Source organism: Kogia breviceps, chromosome 11 (genome assembly GCF_026419965.1).
Source record: "Kogia breviceps isolate mKogBre1 chromosome 11, mKogBre1 haplotype 1, whole genome shotgun sequence".
NCBI lineage: Eukaryota > Metazoa > Chordata > Mammalia > Artiodactyla > Physeteridae > Kogia > Kogia breviceps.
This window is the reverse complement of record NC_081320.1, coordinates 69,266,064-69,278,956: the sequence shown is the minus strand read 5'-3', so window position 1 is coordinate 69,278,956 and position 12,893 is coordinate 69,266,064. Positions and strand designations below refer to the sequence as shown.

Here is a 12,893-nt window from a genome sequence, read left to right as displayed (position 1 = left end):
GCTGGGAGTTCGCCTGCCGATGCAGGGGACACGGGTTCGTGACCCGGTCCGGGAAGATCCCACATGCCGCGGAGCGGCTGGGCCCGTGAGCCATGGCTGCTGAGCCTGTGCGTCCAGAGCCTATGCTCCACAACGGGAGAGGCCACAGCAGTGAGAGGCCCACGTACTGCAAAAGAAAAAAAAAAGAGAATTCAGAGACAAAATGGCTGACAAACACCAGAACCAACCCACTAAACAATGTGATTATTATTCTTAATAAAAAAGGACATCCAAAAAAGGAACCTCTATGGGGAAATAATGATGAATTAGATCTTGGACATATTGAGGTGTCTGTTAGTGTAACTTCTAGAAGGAACTAGGTTTCTAGCTTAAAGGTGGAACTACAATGAGAGTTTAGGACAAGGACATGTTTTTAGGACAAAGGAGACAGGCTGAAGAGCAGGTGTGCAGGACTTGGGTGGAGCGGAGCAGAGCTGTCGCTGGAGGAGTCCCCGAGCGGCCAGTGCACCCCCAGACACCCCAGCTCGCAGTGATAAGGGGCGTGTTGCCCTGTGGGCAAGGGGCGGGCTGGGGAGGTTCAGGAACAGGCCTGCGTTCACTTACCCAGATAACTGCCACGCCAGGACATCGTGTGTTATAACTTGAAAGCTGGAGCCTCTTCCACTTACACGAGGAGAATGACATTCTTTATAAATGGACGAAGAAGGAAAAGATGTGGGTGAAGATTCAGAGGTTTCTGGAAAGGAGACGGAGAAGCAGCAGAGGACCTATGTCATCTCAGTCCTCAGCTCAGGAGAGGGTGAGGGCACTGCCCACAGCAACGCTGCACGTCTGTCACCATCACAGAAACAGGCGCTGCTGAAGAGCCTCCTTTGTCCGGGATGCCCAGGACTGGCATCTTCAAGGACCATAGTGAAAGTCTCCAGGCATTTTTCCCAAAAAAAGTAGATGCATCCCTTTTTAAAGGGGCAACTCCTGCTCTCCTCAGGGACTCTGATAATATTACACCTTTTGTGCTAATCAGTTCATCTTTTCCAAAGGAAACCTGAATTTCAACTCCACCCTCATTAATAGACCCCTACAGTAACCTCTGATACAAAGTAGACAAAGGAACTAAGAGAGAAAGAATCCCAAATGGAGAAAAAAAAGTTTCATTGTCTCTAGAAATGTCAGTGTGTTTCATTTCTATATCCATGGGTGACATCCTCAGGAGACCATAGCTTATGGAACTGAACACGTTTGTGTTTTTTGTTTTAATTTTACCAATCCAGAAGTCTAGCAGAAAAATTTTAAGGGTGCCACTTCTGTATCTCAAAGGACAAAAACATCAAGAAATGTGGAAAATAAGAAACTGAGTGCTCAATGATTACAATATGGCACACATTCCTAGAACAAACTGCTACTCGGCCATAACAGCTAACACATAATGTAACACTTAAGTGCTTTCCATGTACTAACTCACCCAATTCTTCCAACAATCCTGAATTCGATTATCTCCATTTTACAGATGAGTAAACTTACAGAGAAGCCAGGTTACCCTAGTAGCAAGTGGCTGAGCCAAGATGTGAAGGCAGGTCCTCCTGCCCCCAGAGTTCCTGGGGCCAGCCCCGTGCTCTGCTGTGCAGCAGCACTGCAGAAGATGCTCACTGCAAAACAGTAATTTAGTGATTATTAGTGACAAAAAGAATGAAATGGGTTGAGCTTCTGGTAGGAAGGATTTGAGACCAGTATATGGAAAAACCACAGAAAGTGATTAGGCTTTGGAAAAGGCGTCTTCGGGCTCTGAACAGCGTCACAAAGTTGGAGGGACTCTTCCCTTGCACAAGTCCTCTCCTGTCATCCCTACGACTGGAGTGTGGGGCAGAGCTTCCAGGCTGCGGCACCTGCTGCCAGCGACTCCCTTCCCTTCCTGCCTTCCTTGGCTCCTGTGTCCTCAGTCCCTGATGTTCAGTTTAAACCTATTTGTGTCGAGAAGCTGCTCCCTTATTTTCCAACCTTTGAGCAATTTCCATTTCACCAAAAAAGCAGCATAGTAGCTTCTTCCTTCACCGGTCAAGTTCTTCTTCCCCTTAATCCTCCAGCCCAGGCTCAGCCAGAGGGCTTTGATCCTGCCTCTCCTCTCCCTCAGCAATGTAAACACGCAGTCCTGAAAATAGATTTTCCTAGGGAGCCACCCAGGGACATGCATGAATATGCATAATGGCCAGTGTTGACTCAGTATCTCAGTGGGATTACGCAGATTTCAACCCCTGGCAGAGTTCATTTTTGCCGGATCTCACTAAAGGAGCTGGACACAAAGTGCTAAAAGGGCCTCAGGGAAGAAAAATAACTTTTTAATAAAAAGTAAAGCCCTCATACCTGGTCATCCCATTTCATTCCTGATGTTCCACCAGGCCAGAGTGCATCCTGGGAAGGGTCAAAGCCTACTCTGGAGCCCGTCTCAGCACAGCGATGCCCATTCAGCCAACACTGGGTCAGGCTGACTTGGCGACCTGGTTGGAAGCAGGGAAACCAGAAGCTGGCGTTCTCTTACCGCGTCAGCTGCAGAACTCTCTCTCTGTTAACGCAACTGTGCAAGTCGGATGACCAGGAAGGGCAGGGCCTCTTCCTTCTACAGACTTGAGTCTCTCTGCAGTAAAAATGTATTGTGCTGCTGACACCTTCAAAGTGGTAGCCAGTCTGAACCCGGCAAGTTTGTATGAGACTAGGATCCACAGGAGTCACTGTTTCATCGGGTACATGTGCAAACTGTACTAGGTCGGTGTGGAATCCAGAGATGAGAAGATGCAGGCCCTACCCTCATGGAGCATGGATCCTGGAAAGCCAATCTGGAAAGTTTACCAACTGTACATTTCCATTTATAACATTCTTGAGACAGCAACACTACAGAGAACAGACTAGTGATTGCCAGGGGACAGGGATGGAGGGGAGGGGATGTCACTACAGAGGGGCAGCACGGCGGTTCCATTGTGATGATGAACAGGCTGCATCTTGGTTGTGGTGGTGATTACACGAATCTATAAGCGGGACTAAATCGCACAGAACTGCACACGCGCACACAGGAATGCAGGCAGAAATGGTGGATACTGATTAAGGTCTGTGGTCTGCATGGCTGTGTTGTACCAATGAACATTTCCTGGACTTAAAACTACACATTATATAAGATGTCACCACTGAGGGAAGCTGAGGGAAGGGTTCACCAGACTCTCTTTTTTTAAACTTCCTCTAAGTCTATAACTATTTCAAAATAAGTTTTTTTAAATAATGATATAGAAACTCCCTTCTCTTTATGCTTTTGAAAGGAATATGGAAACAAAAATGGGCCTTAATACAACAAAAATTTTTAAACAAAATTTGTCCTCGTGCACTTGAGGTACTCTCCATCTATGATCAAATAAAACACTGCTGATGTGAAACGGCGCTCCCTGCAGCTTTCCCTGCCACTTCTCTGCCCCCATAGGAGACTTCCTAGCTAAGTGTGGGGCTGCAGGAGCCCCAAGCAAGGGAGGGGCACTGGTCAGAGGTGTGTCTGGGAACACAAGAGGCTTCACCTGCTTGCCCCCCAAGAAGCAGCCAGTGCATTACCCCTGTAGCCAAAGGAGCCCTCCCCTTCGCTGGGCATGCTGCACCCCCTTCTCCCTCCTCCTGGGTCCTCACTGGCTTCCCCTTCTGACTGTTTTGAGTGTCACTGATGGCTCACTCCCTTTGTTGGAAATGCTCTCCTGAAGCCACCCCGCCGCTGCCTTCCCTCAGGTGCTTGGGCTGAATCACCTCCCCTTACCCAGAAGTAATAAAATGACAAGAAAAAGAAGAATTCCACTATATAGCAGGCCCTGGTGAAACTGCGGCAGAACTGAGATTAGGTGATCAGGCTCTCCTTTGAGAGCGATAGCCCCCGCTGGTTTCACTAGCAAAATCCATTTTCATGTGGCCTACTGTTTGCTGCCCATGAATATCTCAGCACCAGAATCATGAGCAGGAGTGCTTGCCAGGCTTTGACATTTCCATTTAGAAGATGAATTAATTCTGAGCTGAGCCAAGAGTCCCTTTTCTCTCAAAAGAATGTGTTAGCTTCAAGCCCTCAGGCCCCTGGAGCATCGTCAGGTCTCATACCAGTCCCACTTGAAGGCGAGTCAGCCCTTCCATGGGGGCAAGTGAGGGATCTGACATAAAAAACCTAAGGCTGCAATGAAAAGGGCATGTTTCACTGTGGGTTTAGGTAAGTTTAGGCCCCATCTCCCTGGTCTCCGTCTGAAAGAGAGAGTAAGGGTTTGCCCACGGGGAGCATCTGATTCTCAGGGGAGAGCCCTCCTGGTGAGCTCGAGGGCTCTGCCCCCACCTGCTCCACGAGGGCCCCGCGTCCAAGGGGCTTGAGGGAAGCAGATGAGCTGTTCTCACCTCGGGGCGCAGGGAAGGCTGTCCCCTCCGGCGACGGGCGGAGGCCTCCATCACAATAAACAATGTTTGCACTAGAAGCGATGAGCAGGGCGACAGATTGTTAGGAAAGCCTGCAGATGGCTCTGTTAATAAAGCCGCCATTCACAGCCGCCCAGGCTGAAGTGGTTTCTATGGGAAACCCTCACATTGAAACAGAAGGAAGTTCTTTTAAATTATAGTAGATAATAACATTTTTTATTAAATGTTATCAAATTTCAACACCAGGATTTGCCTGGGAGGACACTCAGGAAACCACAGAGTGGCCATCTGCACTGCTGGGAACTATGACCCAAGCACGGGAGATTTCTCAGGTATGCCCTTGACCTGAGGATCTTCGCACCTCCCTGTTCTGATTCAATGTTAGGGTCTGTTCTATGCCACTCATTCAGCAGTGCTGGGGACACACTCTAGTGACCATGGGAGGACTGGGAGGGCAGCCTCCAGGTCACTCTACAGAGCGAGCCCAGGGCTTGATCTCGGGGCGTGTGAGCGACACTGGTCATCCTCTTTCTTGAAAACCCTATCCTCTCCTGCCAGGCACCACCAGCTTCAGGTTTCTTTCTTTCTTCCCTCCATCCATCCTTCCTCCTTCCTTATTTCCCCTTCTTTCCTTGCTTCCATTTTCCTTCTGAAGGGCAGCAGAATACGCCAGCCCCCAATATGCCACTTTGGTATTATTTACTGTGAGCTGTAGGCACCTGAAAAACAGCCAATCCAATGAGAGGCTTTCTCTGAACTCCCCATCTGCCTAAAGGCAGATGCTCCAAAAGGAACTCTATTGTCAAAGATCCCCTTCCCAGGAGCTTCATCAACCAAGGGAGATTGACTCTCATCCCAGCAGAAGAGACTGCAGTCCACACCACACCCAGACACACTTGTCACAAACCATCACACCTCCCCATCCACCCTTCTAAGGGTCCTTCATCTTCCCTAAAAATCATGCACTCTCCCCTAGGAGGCCTCCCTCCCTCCCTTTTCCCTACTAAGATGGTATTTAAGCCTGAATTTTAAGCCCACGTGGGGAGTTGCTCATTTTTCCCTGAGTACCTCCCATGTACACATGAGGTATATGTGGTCGTAAACTTCTGTTTGTTTTTCTCTTGTTTATCTTTTACTACAGGGTTCTCAGCCAAGAACTCAGAGGGTGGAAGGAAAATTATTTTTCCTCCCCTACACTTCCATCTTCCTTCCCTTCTTTCTTAAGTTTTTAAAGATTTTTTTTTTTTTAGGTATAACTTAAAGTGCAGACATCTCAGGGTATCTTCCTATCTGCCTACACGTGTACACACCCACCCAGATGAAGAGCTGGCACGTTTCCACCACAGAAGCCTGCCCTGTGATGCCCTCCCGTCAGTACTCCCTCTCTGTTCTGACCTCTATCACCATAGATTGGTTCTGCCTGGCTTTAAATTCTATCTAAATGCAATCACAGGGTATGCTCTCTTTTGTGTCCGGCTTCTTTCACGCAACATGAAGTCTGTATTCCTTATGTTCTTAGACCCTAGAAGCCATTACAAGCTCTTGTCCTCTCCACCTGCTCCTGAAATACTGGTATTTCCCCCATTCTATTTCCTCACCTTCATACACTTCCTAACAATGTAGCAGACCCCAGGCTTCCACTGCCCCTGCGTCCTGCCACCTCTCAAGTTCCTACCTCCAGTCCAGACCCCCCTGGGCTTATCTCCAGACACAACTGCTGATGGAATTCCGGCTCACAAGCAATCCATTGTTTCCGACTCCGACTCGTGCCCTGCCCTGTTGACCCCCCAGTCCTGCGCCTCCACTCACCCAGGAGCCAGGCTGGGTCATCCGGGGAGCACCCAGAAGCCTGCCTCACCCTGACCTCCGATGTCCAACTAAGCGTCAGGTTGTGTTCACTCTGCCTTCTCAACATTCCTGGGCTTCACGCCTCTCCATGCCCAGTGCCGCTGGTCCCCAGGCTCTCCTCATCTCTCAAATGAACTGTTATAATAACACTTAACTAGTCCAATGCGGCGAGTCTTTTTCCCCTCCAGTCTGTCCTCCATGTTGGCACCATGGATTCAAAAGAACCAAAAGAACACTGGATTCTGTGGCCATCCCAACACACACCCTTCTTGCTTACCGACTAGAGTCCAAGCCCGCTCTGGCCCAGCTCCTGGCCTGAGCCTGCCTCTCCCCCACCTCCTCTCACACATAAGCAAGTACCCTTCCCTCAGGCCAAATGCCCTTCCCCACTGTATTTAGCAGGGAACTCCTGACGCATCTCTACGCAATTTCCACAGTGTCCCCTCTGAGGGTGTCCCTGCCACTCCTTGGCCTTCCTGGACCCTGGCCCTGCCTCTGGACAGTTCTGTTGCACTTTGGTTGGGCCCATCATTCTCTGACCTCGGGGACCAGGGACGGCATTACCTCTCTCTGGTCTCTACTGCCCAACACAGAATCTGGCACGCAGCAATTACGGAATGAATGGTACGTGCTATTAAGGCTTCCTGACAGTGAAGATGGGGCAAGTCCTCAGTCTGCTAGGGAGATGGGGTGCCAATCTTCAGGTAACCCCAGATCTGCTCCTGGAAAAGCCCTGGAGGAAAAGACAACAGAGCACCTGATGGCCCATAAGGGAAGGCCAGAAAACTCGTCAGGAGTCAGACAGCCCAGGGAGCTGGGGCACCAGGAAAGAGAAGAGCCAACTTGACTTCAAGCCCCAGCTCAGAAGTGACCAGGTCGCCTGGCACCACGAGGAAACCGCACACCCGAGCCGCTCCTGGGTCTGAAGCCTGAGGCATGACCATCTTCCCAAGTGGAGTCAGGCTGACCCTTCTGTTTTTAACAGCATCTGGTCCAGATCCCAGACCACTATGAGCTTATTCTAGGCCCAGAGCACAGCACAAGCTCAGCAAAGACCAGCAAGCAACACCCCCACATTCCCATTCCCAAGATACACAAATAAGGGTACAGTCGACACCTCTGACCTCTGTCTGGACCTGAAGCTGAAGAAAGCAGATCTCCCCTCCCTGCCTCCTGAGTTCTGGGGGCCTGGAGTGAGTGATCCACCTTGAGAAATCCTGGGTAGGCTTAGAGACTCTTGGTCATAACACCTCACATCCACAATCATGCAGGAAAATATGCTGCATGACAAGGTATAGGTAAGTCCTGGAGCAGAGACAAAGACCTTTTATCTCATCAGCCCCCCTCCCCGCTGCTGCAGTCACGAGCCCGGAGGAGCCCGGAGTGTGCTGACTCCTTCAGGACACTGAGGCTGCAGACAGGCCCGGATGAACTCTGACTCTCACTCAGCAGGAACGAAGCCACCCACACCCAAAGCACAGAGGCCCAGGGAGAGTTAGGTCACAGTATGGCAGGACACCCTCTCCCAACCCACAAGGCCCTCCTGGGAAGACCTTCCCCAGGGCCTGCCCCTGCCCAAGTTGGCCTGAACTGGGCAGGTGACCTTAACTAGTCCTTCATTTTATCTCCCAAGGCCACAGGACATGTTTTTGCAAATTATACACCTCAGCCCAAGCACCGGCAGTGACTACTTACCCCAGCCCTCCTCTGCAGCTGCGGCCTGCTTCCCCGGGTGCCATCCTTCTGACGCTCAGCGAACAGGACACCAACCAAGGGAGGGATGGGCAGACACATAAAGTTATGAACCGATTTTCCCCAGAGAAGAAAAGGGAACAGATACCAAGTATAAACAAAGGCTCTTCTGTATGACTCTAATTAGAATGACAACTAATTGAAAGCAATTTAATGTTAGTTCATGAAAGGTTAATGGAATTCATGTTTTGTAGACTTAGCCAGAAACACAAGTCTAACCTTTATTCTCTTTAATTATTCGGTCAGAATAATTTCCTGGGAGCAGGTTTAGTCTCTGGATGGCTTTAATTAAACACAACTGAACTCTGAAGTTGACATCAACTCATCCAGCTGCAGCTCAATTTTCAAATTAATCTGCTGTCTCCCAAGGTTTTGTGGCCTAAGCAGGGGAGGTGTCGGGGAGCAGGAGATGGGTTTGGAGCCTGACAGGTATTAACCAATTCTAAAGCATCTTACATCTTTCCCCCACCCTCTCCAGTGGCAAGGCACTTCTTGTAACTCCTGCCAGTACTTCCTTGAGGGGAGGGGCCCAGGCTGAGCTGAGCAACCAGGCTGCCTCCTTCCTTGGCATCTCCCACAGTCCCGGGCTCAGGCTCCACTCTCTCAACACCTTCAGCATAAGCCAGGTACAGCCACAGCCTGAAGCGGACCCTGGGGCCAGCAGGCCCCGGCTCAGGCACCTCCTCTCTACCCTTGCCTACCTGCCCCCCACCACCTGTCCTCTCCCTCTGACTCAGAGTGCGCAAAACGTGTGAAAAGCCAGGGTGTGGCCTTCCTGCCTGGTGAGGTGCCCTCAGGAAACACCCTTATTTCCAGATGACTTCCCTTACAGCACTCCTCCACCCCCCCGCACCCCCACCCCACCCCAGTACCAGCCTCTTTCTCTGCCTTTGAAAACCCAGGTCCCTAATTTTGTCAGTTACAGTTTATAGCCATATCAAGGCCCTTTCGCAGTGAGCTTCTGCTTCTTTCTAAAACTTTTTCCCTGCCACTGGGAGGCAACCCCACCACTTCTTACAGCCTAGGGCACTTCAGCCAACTTCCATCGTAATGCTATTTGGAGTAGGCAAGGATTCCAATCTGGCTAGTACATGCTGGACAGTCTGAAAGACCTGTGCTTGGGCCCTGAGGTACAACCATGTGACCATGACAAAGCTCATGGACAAGGTCAGGGCATGATGTCCTAGTAGGGCTGTGACAAAACTCAAGAAAAAAAAAAAGTATCTAAAGAATGCTATTCCAGCCACCCCGCTTGCCCTGTTTCCATTAGGATTTTGCAGCAGCTTCCTTAGAAAACAGCTCTAACAGACTCTGGACCCTGAGCAAACAGCATCTAATCTCAATCTGGCCATCCCAACCCATCCTGCAGCAGCACAGCACCCCCAGGCCACACAAAGGTCAGGATTCTTGATTGGAGCTTATGCAAGTGCAAATGACCCATCCCCTCTAATCTTCCGCCAGGAGGTGGCTGGGCCACCCCAGTTGCTCTGTTCATGTAATGAGAGCCAGGGTCAGCTGATGCTCCCCTCATAACTATGGGGCCGATCCACTAAGCCAAGGTGCAACATGGGTCCCGGAACAGGAGCCACAGCCAGGCTTCCTCTACCTGCACCCAGCCAGGGGGCAACTGTCCTCAAGCAACCAAACCCCACCAGTCCTATGGAGCTCCCAAATCAGGACAGGTGAAGGATTAACAGCAGAATTCCTTCATAACAGAGTTTCTTGACCATATGGTTTACCAACCCTAAGCGATTGAGAGACAACCTGAAAAGGACCTAAAAATAATTCTTATAACAGTTTCCTTAAATATAATCACAGTGTTTGCTTACAAAGGCAAAGTATCTGATTCATCTTGGGGTCCCAGGCTTTTGCACACTAATTAAATATCTGGAAGAAGCAGATTAGTGGAACTCCTTAATGACTGACTGTGGGTCAGAGGCAGCCCTGGATGACCAGGGTTGACAGCCACTGAATCTGACAAGAGGAGCGCTAAGGACAGGGTCCCACTTCTCAACCCCAACACGGGCAGTCTTTGGTGCTAGATTAAAGAGTGCTCCAATCCAGGATATGTGCAGTCAAAATGTCAAATAAATGTATTAAATCACTGGAACCAGACAGTATCAGAATTTCTAAGCAGTCAATCATTATTGTCCCTGGTATAACCTCTAGCTACTGAATATCAACAGGCCAGAAAGTGAAAGGTTTGCACAGCTCCCAGCCATAAGAAAAGTCCGAAAGAAGACTTGGGCATTAGGAACCTCAACATCAGACAAGTCTGAGAAGCCAGCCCAGGGCCACACACATAACGGAGAGGAAAAGTATATAAACCAAAGAAAGCCAGCCAGTGTTGTAACAGCCAACCCCACCCTCACCAGGCCACTGACAGCTTCACACTGGAGTCACAGGATATGAGAGGCCAGGAAGGAGAGGGAAAGCTAGTTGGACCCAGAAAGGGACTCTGGCTGAGAGAGAAAACAGAGAAGGGGTAAAAGGGCACTTCTTCGAAAGGAAAAGTATAAAGCTGCCATTTCAACCTTTCCTGCTCTTGTTTACCCTAAAAGGATTTCGAAAATCTATGTATTCCCCTTTGTATTATGTAAGCTTAACATCTGAAGTTTTTCATTATAATTTTAAATAGTTGCAAAGACAGTTTCTGGTATATTGTAAATAATGGCATAAACTATCAAGTCACTCTTATAAATGTATCCAGTGGACTGTAAGTACCATCACAATTAGACACCTACCTTCATCTAGTTAAAAATACAAATGTCTATTTAAGTCAGAAATTTCTTCTTGAATCGGTAGCTCCATTACTCTCCTCCATCTAGAATTTTACCCCCCACATTTTACCGTAATGTAACATATTTTTAGGCTTGTAAGTCTCTTATTGACCATACTTATAATTCCCTGTAACATATCAAATTTCCTGTGACCTCATAAGCTCTAAGTGTTCAAAAATATTTTACTCTGGATTGCATGATTATGATTGCTATTAGCACATATTTCAAAACAACAGAATATAAATACTGATCATTATTAAATATGAGCAAAATTTCACTAGAAATGCATCCTGGTAGAGTAAGAAGGTTCATGTTTCCAGGGATGAATCTTGCTTACTGTTAAGGCAGTTTCAGCACCAACTCCATTCCTGTTTTTCATTTTTATAGATATTAAGCCCTGAGACATCTTGTTCTCATAAATAAATAGATGGCAATGGAAGTTCTGTAATAGCAACATCTCTGAATTCCTTGAACTCCCGAGTTATACACCAAAGTCACGCAGTGGTGTTATCAAAATTATTTTTAATGATCAACTGACAACTCAATTGGTTCCTCCAATTTTGTTAAAAGTAGACTCAGAAAACTTGTAACTTGCAAAAGGATTGTTCCCTAGTCTTTAGACTCATATTCTCAACATTTATATTTAGAATTATCCCCATGGCACCCCAGAGAGCACGGAAACACACCATGGTCCTGACTAGAACGGGTGAGGGTTTGCTTTCCTTTTGCAGAATGGAAAACGTGATAAGGGACCCCTTATGCTAGGCATGTTCACAGACGGCTCAACTTTAGAAATATAACAGAAGTTGAGGACCTAAAAACTGATTCCTTTAAAACTATCCTTGGGCTTCCCTGGTGGCGCAGTGGTTGAGAGTCCGCCTGCCGATGCAGAGGACATGGGTTCGTGCCCCGGTCCGGGAAGATCCCACATGCCACGGAGCGGCTGGGACCGTGAGCCATGGCCGCTGAGCCTGCACGTCCGGAGCCTGTGCTCCGCAGCGGGAGAGGCCACGGCAGTGAAAGGCCCACATACCACAAAAACAAACAACAAAAAACAAAATTATCCTTGCCTGGGTACTCCATGGAGTCTTCCTACCCCCAGAGCTACATGAGTTCAGACCACTGTTGTGAAGACTAACCACATGGCCTGGAAGAGGTGAAGAGAGTAACTGTCCCTCTGTTGACAGCATCTCATCAAGACAGCACTGACAAGGAGGATGGCCCCCCTCTAAGTAAAAAATCCAACCTGGCAAAGGTTCAAAGTACCATGCTTAGAAGGAATAATCCTAACTGAGAACACGGTGAAAGGCTCGGAGCCTTCAGTTAAGACCCAAGAAGAGGACACCCTGAGCTCCTTCACTGCATCCCCCATAGGCTGGCACCAAACAGCTGACTGGCCCAGTGGGAGACACCGGACACACAAGGGGCCAATGATATTCTCTCTCCTGGAATTTGGAGCTAGACAACCATTTCCTACCATGTGCAACAAGAAACAGAGATAAAGCTGGTCCACAGAAACAGAGTTAAACAGCTGCACAGCCAAGAGAATAACAGAAAGGACAACCACCTTGGTCCCAAAGGTAGGCCTTGTGGCACAGCTCCACTCAGGTTCCAGAAAATCCCCCTTTCTGCATTGGCTCGTTTTAATGAATTTCTGAGACTTGCAATCAGAAGACGTTTGGCTCAGACGAGTCAGTAGAGTATTTCTGAGGAATTCGGCCTGATGGACCAATAACATTTACAGCATTATCAAAAAGTACCTGGAAACAAGGAGGCCAAGTACATGATTAGATAGTTCACAAAACGGAAAAATATATTTTACCTTTAAAAATAAAAAGATTTTTTAAATTTTAAATATAAATTTTAAATTAAAGAAAGATATTCAACATCACTAATTACAATGGAAAGACAATTTAAACCAAAGACATTTTATCATTACCAGATTGGCAAAGATGAAAAAGTTTGACAACGCATTCGGCTGACAAAGGTGAGGAGAAATAGGCACCCTCATCATGGCTAAATAGGATTGTACATCCACACCATCTCTCACAGTGAGGAATAGCTATCGAAGTTGGAGATACACATTCTCTCTGCCTT

The 12,893-nt window shown here is 48.3% G+C and overlaps 1 long non-coding RNA gene across 1 annotated transcript; it reads right to left on the bottom strand.

Annotated features, from left to right (window-relative positions):
* Nucleotides 1-2,409: 2,409 nt before the first annotated feature.
* Nucleotides 2,410-12,449, bottom strand: LOC136792163 (uncharacterized). Its single transcript, XR_010835574.1, has 3 exons — nt 12,364-12,449; nt 7,960-8,007; nt 2,410-2,492 (listed from the first exon to the last, which is right to left on the bottom strand). It is a non-coding gene; the product is annotated as an uncharacterized lncRNA (long non-coding RNA).
* Nucleotides 12,450-12,893: the final 444 nt, after the last annotated feature.